Genomic DNA, 9,937 nt, shown 5'->3' with positions numbered 1-9,937 from the left:
TTCCTGCTGGCAATAGGTACAAAAAAAAAATCAAAACAGGAAAGAGAAACAGCATGATGTACAGGATAGAAAGTAGTTATACTTCAAAAATGTGAAAAGCAGAATTATAAAGTGAAAATATCCCCCAGGAAAAGGCCCCACAACCATTTTCTATGGTTCATACACTTGAAATATAGGGAATTTCTGACCAAAAGGAAAACTGTGGTACCTAAACTATTCTTGCACTGTCCCAATAAGGGAAGATATAGACAGGTACACAATTTACCTACATCATGTAAAAGTTATCAGTAAGTCAATACCACACCAGTGACAGGATGACTTCCATGTAAACAAGAGTTTATCTATGATGACATTGTCACTTATTACCACACTGAACATTCAGAGCAATGATATGTGTGAGGGTGGAGTACTGCAAACAAGCACACTTACTTTTATGGCAGTCCAGGAAGTCACTAATGTGGCTATAAGAAGACAGAGGAAAGTCTACCAAGTTCCATTCTCACCAAGTACCATGGATAATGTGGGCACTTGCAATTGGGAACTAGATTGTAAGCTTTAGGAGGATAGAAACCATATGTTTCTGTAATCAATATATACACAGGTACTAGTAATATTTGTTTTCTCAAAGAATCCTACCAGCCTCATACGGCCTAAGATTTGCAAACATTTCAAAATGTGTATCTGGGCTATAGGAACTGAGAGGTGATCCCAAGTTCCAGAAGCATTAGAAAATGAATATGGAGTGAATGTTCAGCATGCTTGTTTGAGGACATGACAAACCAGACAGTCCTTTGGCCCCCAATCTCCATATCAGCCTTTGCTACTTTCCTTAAACCTTGCTATCCCCTAACGCCCATGGTATGTATACCATAGTTCCTCCATTCCTTTCATTTTTTCAAGATTTTTGGCCATTTTAGGTTACTTGGTTCCAAGTTAAGAACATATTTTCAGTCCATGAAAAAGCCATGGAGGGCAGTATTCAAAGTGAGCCTAGATGTGATTAGCACTGGGAACGGTTCACATAAGATGTACAATATTCAAGTCACTCTTAAGCAGTATTCATTCATTTATCAATTACTGAGCATCTTGACATCACAGAGTTAGATGAGCTGTTTGAAAAAGAGAATAAAGCACAAAACACCTGCCCTCATTAAGTTCACAATCCAGTGGGCATGAAGGACAAGCAAGCAGTGAATTATGATACTTTAAATGGAGATTTGATAATGATATATACACAGGCTGTTACTGACACTCAGAATAGGCTTCTTACATAGGGTTGAGGTAAGCATCCTTGAATTTTACATTTGAATTGAGCCTTGAAGGACCCACTGGAATAAGCCAAATGATGGAAGGTTAGTCATTCCAAGTGAATGATGCAGCATCTGCAATGTCAAGCTCTATGATTAGCAGAAGCAAAAACAACAAAGTATTTTGCAGAGTTTTGCAAGAGAGGATTTTGGCAAGAGTCTAGTACCCTGGATAGCTCCCTTGCCTCAAAGGTGACTGGAGAGACAGGTCTAGCAGATTGGAAGGGGGGTTGAAGGATCTCCAGAACTTCAAATTCACCAATCTATCCTATATTCAAATTAAAACTCTTTGGCTTTTAAGATACGTCATCCAATCATTTCCTGCGTTAGACTTTTGGGGTTACATTTTGTGTGTCATCATCCAATGAACCTAATGCTCCTCAGAAATATCCTGGGAAGCAATTCCTTCCTACTCTTCACTAGATAGTTAATGCTATACTGTCTTTATCCATTCAGTGTTTTAAGCAGCACTTGGACCTGGCACCATCACGATCCCCCCTGGAATGCTTCATATTATACTTTCCCTCTGATCAACTTAGACCCTCCCACTGCAGGGCCCTTGATTCTTTCAAAAGGTTGACTGGTGTTGTTGAAGACGATATCTCCCAATACCACCATATTTACGTCTTGAGGTACACTGTAGGAACTATCCCTCAAAGTTAATTTTAACCATAATGTTGCTATAAGTTTATACGTTTGCTGTGTACAAATCTGTAATGATTTTTTGATAGCCCTGTTTAGTAATCTATACTTCATGCTTAAAATTACTGCTGTAAGAGGTACACTCTAACTTTTAAGTAACTCACTTATTAGTGAATACGTTTAGTTTTCTTGGGTCTGTTTGCACATGAATATAGTATTAAAAATTGAAAACAAAGTCAAATAACTATTCTTGAGCTATCTTCCCAGTAGGTAACATTCCTTTGAAAGTTTAGGAATCCTGGTGTACAGACCCATTGATTTTGTTATCAATAAGATATTTTGAAACTTTACCTGAAATAAGTTACTCTCAGTCTGCATTTCTAATACTGAATTTGAGTTTTATTTAGAGGTATGGTTTAGAGGTTTTTCCTTTTCTTAACCTTCTCATCTGATGTCTTTTCCCTTACAAGCTTTTCCTGGATGTCCTAAAGAATACTGTATCTTAGAAAAGAGTACTCACTAAACACATTTCATATATTCTGGCTTAATGACTTAATGTTCTGGTAATCTGTATACCTATAAATAACAAAAAACAATCAAACAAACAAAAATACTTGAGGAAGAATTGCCTAGAATGTCAAAGCCTACATCTGCATTTATTTCTGTCATGTTTTTACACTTGTTTTGATTTTATTTGTAAACCTTACATGGCTTTGTGATATATCATTTGCTGCTACTGCCAAAACCAAACAAAAAACAAGCCAAATACACAACAATAACAACTCTTGATGTTAAGTCCCAACGTGTTGGGCAAGAAGCCAGTCAATCTTCCTCTACACAGAAGGATTGGTCCTAAGTCAGGGGCATGGCTAAGGTTCCAGTTAATGATTAAACGATTCCAGCAACAGAGAACAGATTCTGACATAATCTACAGAACCTCTCACCTAAGAGACACACTCAGTGAAACACCAATTTTTTTCCTTTTGATATTAGGCATCGACTTTTATTCATGTTATTGACTGATTTAAACACATTATGAAATATATAACTTTGTCCGTTAGTCTAGCAGAGGGCTTCAGAATAACCAAATTTAACTGTCCATGGACTTCTACAGAATTAGAATACTTAAATATTTTTAAATATGTCCTTTGCTTCAAACATTTGAACACTGACTAAGCCCACACTTAAATAAATAAGTTGAAGATTAAAAGCCAAAAGAAACTAAACTGATGTGATCATGTAATTTTTTTTTCTCATGGGAGACAGCTGAATTAACAGGTTGCACCTAAGGTCAACTTAGCTTGAGCAAGGTTCTCAAAGCTTTGTGTGATCTTTTCCAGAAGATAAGCTGCATATCTCCAAATATGAAGAATATCTAATACCTTAATATTCTCTGCATAAAGGCACTCATTCTTTTTTTTTTTTTGGTTGGGGGGGCGGTACGCGGGCCTCTCACTGTTGTGGCCTCTCCCGTTGCGAAGCACAGGCTCTGGACGCGCAGGCTCAGCGGCCATGGCTCACGGGCCCAGCCACTCCGCGGCATGTGGGATCCTCCGAGACCGGGGCACGAACCCGTGTCCCCTGCATCGGCAGGCAGACCCTCAACCACTGCGCCACCAGGGAAGCCCGGCACTCATTCTTAAAATTATACTTGGTTACATCTTAAATTTCCACTAATAAGTTGGGAGATTCTGACCAGCTGGGGTAAAAGAATTGTGATTGAGTGGCAGTGAGGGTAAAAAATATCAGTACTGAAAAGAATAATAAGAAGATGGGAGCATCACCCTTACAAGTCCTCCATCACTTCTTCCAATCACCCAAAAAGCAACAACAGCACTGCTGAAGAGAGTGGCAACACGGTGAGTACTGCACAGATACTGCTGGGCCCTGAGTCAAATCAGGAATAAGAAGAAAATACACTCCTTCACGTTTTCTGTCCACTGGTTTCATAATTTCTTCATCATTGTAAAAAAAAAAAATCAATGTTTGGTGTCGGTAGCTTTGGCAGAGCACAGAACAGAGTGTCAGTTTCCTCATCTCTAAAATACACACAAAACTTTATAATGTTAGGAGAATTGCATGGCATAACATATATAAAGTGCTTAACATGGAAGACACGTTCAGCATATTACAGCCATTGCTGCTGTTGTTAATAAACATCTCATAATTTGCAAAAACTAAAGGAAAACAACGCCCATGTTTACATATATTCTAGGACTCCCTTTATTTTAAAATATTTTTTAAAGTGTCAGTCTTTGGAAAAACATAAAATACCCTTAGAACGAAGGCAGACAGTTATTCAACCGATATTTATTTATGTGTTGGCCACCATTAAATCCTGATGATTCTGAACCAATCACACAAATACACATAAAATTAAACTGCAATGAGTACCACAAGGTAGAAGAACATGGAACTAAAACAATATATAATAGGGCAACTAATGTAGCAAAGGAGGCCAAGGAAGGTTTCCTTAGGGAAGGGATGATTGAGCTCATATCTGAAAGGGAGGGGTGGGGGGGGGGAGGACGAAGTGAGGGACAAGGATACTAAGAGAGACACAGGATTTGAACACATTATCTTTAATCTTGAAAGATGTACAGATGTGGTCTAAAATTTATTTTAGTAGTAAGAACATTTGAGAGAACATTCCACACTGGTGAAGCTATTGTTGAGCAGCTAAAATAACTGTAGTCTTACCCAGAGAAGATGATTATAAATGCCAAGACGAAAAATATCACGAGTCAACAAAACTAAACAAAAAATGGTCAACCTTTGTACACTGTGCATATTTTTTGCCTTATAAATGACTACCAATAAGGTCAGTCTGAGGTCATTACTGTCCAGTTAAATTCCACACTTATGTATTGCTTCCCCAACCAACAACAAACATGTGCACAGGAATTAGAAAGTCATTTTTGTTTTTGTTTTTGTTTTTAATTAAGATGTAATTCTTCTGATGGAGAATGTAATCTTTTCTAGGTCTAAATAGTTAAAGCTTAGTTATCTCTACCAGTTGAGGAAAGTATTTAGATACTAAATAGGTAGAAAACACAGTCTTCAAGTTTCACTATAAGATATTCGAGGTCAGTGGTTCTCAAACTTTAGAGTGTGTGAGAATCATGTCGGGGACCCCAGCGCAGTTTCTGGTTCAATCATCCAGTGGAATTGCATTTTAACGAGTTCACTGGTGCTGTCGATCACGGAACCGCATTTTGAGAACTACTGTTCTAGGTTAAGAATTTGCCATTAGGTAACAAAAATGTTTCCTTATAAATGACGTTTAGATTTTACTTAAGATCAGAACACAGTTACAGTGTTCAAATATTTTAATAAGTTTAATTAAAATTTCAAAATTGTTAGTACAGCGTAAATAACACAAAATGAAAAAGTACATTTTAAGTTAATCTAAATATAGGGCCAGGAATTTGGCCAAACAACAAACTTTATCTGTCAAAGACTTAAGCAGAAATGGTTTTTTGTATTGTAATACCACAGACCCTAGTAAACATTTTCAACCACAACTTTTTTTTGCCATTTTGTTTAGCCCACATATGAAAACAGCTTAAAATGAAATACAGTCATTTTAAAGTGAGAACTGATAGCAATATGCTGGTACTGTATCAACTGCAGCTTAGATTGGTCAGCTTTACATTTTTATATTTAGTTTAATCTATATATTGAAGTATGTTTCTTTCGTTAGTGTCTTTCATCAATCTCATCTTTTCTCACTGCTTCTCCCACCGCTTCATGTTTTATTGTTAACTGACACTGTCGCATAGTGAAGATAATATTGCTGATGGAAGCATATGTCCTCAATATAAAACAAATAGATTTTGTCACTATCCAGTAAGGAAATCAAGCAGAAGCTGTCAGTCATACAGTAGGAGAGATTATCAAAGTGATATACGTGTGACATATAGTCCAAAACCAAACTCAAAAGAGACCAATTAACAGATACACTGGTCTGTACTTTGACTACATTGGAAATCATCCCATTCCTGCATGAATATGAAATAGGTAATAGGATTTTCACTTCTGTAATAACTCCTATCTATTCACTGTTGACAAAATATATATGCAAATCTTTTAATTCAACTAATCTGTAAGTAATTCTACTCTGTTATTTATTGAAAGTAATATCTAATATTTGTACTATTTCCTTATTTTCACCATAACATACTTCTCAGGTGTCATATTGAATAGACAGGCTCAATGTCAATTCAGATCTTTCCCCTTGTGGTCTTAAAATGGGGAAATGCATTTTAAACAGTTTTGTGTTTGCTTTTATATATATATATATATACACACAAATATATATACAAAGAGCAAATAACTAAGTTCAAAATGCTCAGAGACAGAGCATGCTCTTATTAATAATACAATCTATTTACCAGAAGACAATTAAAACATCTTTAAAACTGTCACTACAATTCTAAAATTGTTCCCCATAGGCCCTACATCATAGCTATATATTCATGAAAAATAATGTAAGGATAGATTAACTATTATGCAGATGCATTCTAATAACTTTAAAATAAAAATATTATAGAAAATATATTAATGAGTTACACATTTTATATGAATAAAATATTAAGCATTCAATGACTGCTCACTATGAATACAGTTGTTCTTTTACATACCTCATACTCTTTCCTTTAGAGCAAATCTAAGGAGAGTTGGCTAAGGATGTAACTCAAACACCTCACTTCATGTACATGCCACCTTGTTATTAATATAAAATGCAATACTTTAGTGTGATGTGGTATATTTAAATATTTAGAGTAATGATTCTCTATAAATGCATATAAAGCACATTTTTCATTAAAAGGCAAGATAAAATCAAAAATTTGTCTTCTTAGGTACAGAAATATTGACAATTCCAAGAATGCAGCATACAGAATGTTGTTCATCAAAAACAGACTCACCTGCACTTTGCACAACAAATTCAACCACTTTGCAATATCAAAACCTATTTCAAAACAAACTTATCTTTCTTAAATCTTATGTTCTTTTCTACAATTCCAGGAGACTTACGTCTTATACCTTATATTCTCATCCACAAGCCACTAATCCTATTTATCCTTTAAGATCAAAACCAAGCAAGTCTTACCTACGCCGGAAGTCTTTTCAGACAAAATCCAGTATGAAATGTTATTGTCATGCTCTGAACTCCTGCAGTCTTCATTAGACATGCAACCTCTTACTGTCAAGGTTTGCTAACTCTGTTCAACCATGTGCATCAGATTTGCCCCAACTGGAGAATAAGCTCCTGAAGGGCAGGAAGCAAGGAAGTCTTATGTTCCTCCACAGTACCTAGATAGTATCTTGCACATGACAGGCCCTTTATTATGAACACTTTGTGATAAAATGCAATAAGGATTTCAATATCTATAAAATGTAATATTTTTTTCATTTTCTACTTCACAAGTTTGATATAAATTAACATTCTACAGTAAAAAATTCATTATTAAAATAATAAACAGTTGCTGATTCTCTGATGGTGTCAAAGAAGTATTCATAAATGTGACTTTTAATGACTGCAATAATATAATTCATCAAGCACATTTTAAAATTCCCCATTACTTCTACATTCCAGTGATTAAGGAAAGTGAAGGTAACAGCCCTCAGAGTGCGGCGCTCAGTTCAAGTTTTAATGTGATATATAAAAACTGCACATGCTCCAATGCTAAAAATGTATTTTAAACCAACATGAATCTAACCAAATCAAAATAACAAATCCTTAACACTGCTTTGTCTTCCAAATAAACAGGACTGTTAAGGAAAGCTACTTTCACACTGGAAAAAAACAACAACAGTTGGCATGTTTTGATCAAAATAAGGAGCTCCTTAATTAATACCAAATGAAGACAAATCACTCTGACAATAAGTTGGTCAGTCTACTTCTCTTTCTTCTCCGTGAAATTACTGAACCGGCGGTTGCAATATGGAATTTCAATGCTTTAAAAACACTGTACTTGGCAGGGGCTTAAAGACATCCCAATTTAAAATAATAAGGACACTGTCCTACTATCTCCGTCACAACCCCGTCATCGGTTCTATGAAAACACACACAGGTTGCTACTTTTAAGCACAAACATAAAGTTGCTCAAGCATAGTTGGCAGACACTGTCCTAAGGCATTTCCAAGCTTCAAGTCATGTCTTTGGAATTTTTGCCTGTCATAAAGCAAAAAGAAACCGAAACAAATTATGTTGTAGACTAGATTAATAGTATTTTAGGTCTTTTCTTAATAGCTAGTTGTAATTCTCATCAGTAATAATCGATATAAACTCACTAGGTGTCTGCTTCTCTTTCTTCCCCAAGGCTTTTAATAAAACCATCTTTATGGTAAAATGCGTGCGCATTATTTTTAATAGCCTTTCTTAGGGGTAGAAATGGAGGATATGCGTTACATATCACTGGGAAGGTATCCAACTGTAAAGATATTAGAAATGAAAGCTGTTGAAACCAAGTAGGTACTTTCTGCCTGTAGGTGTTGTTGGTGGTGGCCTGAAGAGGTAGGAGGAGTGTAGAATAAGTCCATACAAACATTAAAGGGCAAGAGATAGGTAACTTCTAAGAAGAATTTTTTTTCTACCTGTAAAATGACAAGTGATTTTCTGACTTCCTTCACCTCATATTCAATGCCCCACGGTGCGGAGGGGAAATGGAAAGCAGAATTGCTTCTAATTCTGAGAAAGAAAAGGGGAGAGATGGGAGAGAGGAACAGAGAGAGAGAGAGAGGAGGAGAGAGGGCGAGAGAGAAGCTCAGGAACCACGGAAGGAAACCCGCAGAAATTTCACAACTCTTTGCCATAAATAACCTTTCTTCTCACTCTGGATACCTCCTCCTCTATATCAGCAAGGCTCAGCCTCCAGGCGCAGGGCAGCACCATTCACAAATCCCTCCGTCACCCCATCTCGCACACCTGCCCCTGATGGCACTGCTTGTACGAGTCCTGGGACACATGCCAAAAGGTGGCGGGAGGCGGAGCAAGGGGACACCTGCGGTTTCAGATCGGGACTGATTTCCTTTCCCGGGGAACCAACGCTTTGATTAGTCAGGAGCGCGAACGAACACACACACACACACACACACACACACACACACACACACACACACCTAAGTCAATGCTGTTCCTGCCGCCGCTGGGGAGCGTCTGGCCCCCAACCCAGGAAGCCAGCGCCGGAGAACGAGCGGGTGGAGGAAGGAGGACGTCCAGGCTCGGGCACTGCGGCTCCCCGCCCCCTCCTTCCTCTTCCCCCTCCCACGCCGCCTCCCCCGCCCGGGCGCCCGCAGCCCCCGGCGTCAGCGCTGCCCGGCCGCCCCTACCTGCGGGAAGCGAGCGGCGAGGGAGGGGAGCGGCCACTAGCCTGCGCCAACTCTTGCCTTCTCGGCCGGCCGCGCTCCGCATCGCCTCGGAGTGGCGGCCGCGGCCGCGGGGAGCCGAGCGCTCAAGAGCGCGGAGGAAACCGTCCCCCTCCCTCCCACCCCGCCCGCGAGGCCAGGTCTCCGCGCCGCGCACGCCGGGCCCACAGCCGGCGCCCCTGGCCTGCGCGTGGGCTGCTCCGGGGCGGCCCGGTCACAGCTCGGCCAGCTGCCGGGCGGTCCTCCCGCGTCCGCCTGAGGCCAGCGCCAGTGTCGCGGCGACGCGAAGCGCGACCCTCCGTGCGCGGGGGCACCGGGGGCATTACTACCTGGAGGGCTCTGCGGCGCTTGTTAGGCTTCTCCCGGGCACGCGGGGATTTCTGTCTTCGGAGCACGGGGGTTGTCCTTCCTGGCCCCCCTCCTCTGCCCTCCCTCCCTGCCTTGGCCGTTGGGCTCCTTCTCTCCACTCCCAGGTGCACAGTCGAGCTGCGTTATTTAATAATCCTCCTGCTGCTCTGCCTGAGCCACCGCTTCCCAGGCAGTCATGTTGTGGAGAGACGGAGAGAGCGAGAGGCGGATTGGCAGTCGGTCGGCGACTGTTCGTGGTGAGAGAGGGA

At 39.8% G+C, this 9,937-nt stretch overlaps 1 protein-coding gene across 1 annotated transcript in view; it reads right to left on the bottom strand.

Annotated features, from left to right (window-relative positions):
* CCSER1 (coiled-coil serine rich protein 1) overlaps positions 1 to 9,870 on the bottom strand; it is a 739,559-nt gene extending 729,689 nt beyond the window's left edge. Inside the window, exon 1 of the mRNA XM_007450018.1 lies at positions 9,650 to 9,870. The gene's annotated coding sequence lies outside the window, so the exon portion shown is untranslated. The remainder of the gene's footprint in view (positions 1 to 9,649) is intronic.
* Between the last annotated feature and the right edge of the window lie 67 nt (positions 9,871 to 9,937).

Source organism: Lipotes vexillifer, unplaced genomic scaffold, assembly GCF_000442215.2.
Source record: "Lipotes vexillifer unplaced genomic scaffold, Lipotes_vexillifer_v1.1 scaffold178, whole genome shotgun sequence".
NCBI lineage: Eukaryota > Metazoa > Chordata > Mammalia > Artiodactyla > Lipotidae > Lipotes > Lipotes vexillifer.
This window is presented reverse-complemented; position numbering and strand designations above follow the sequence as displayed.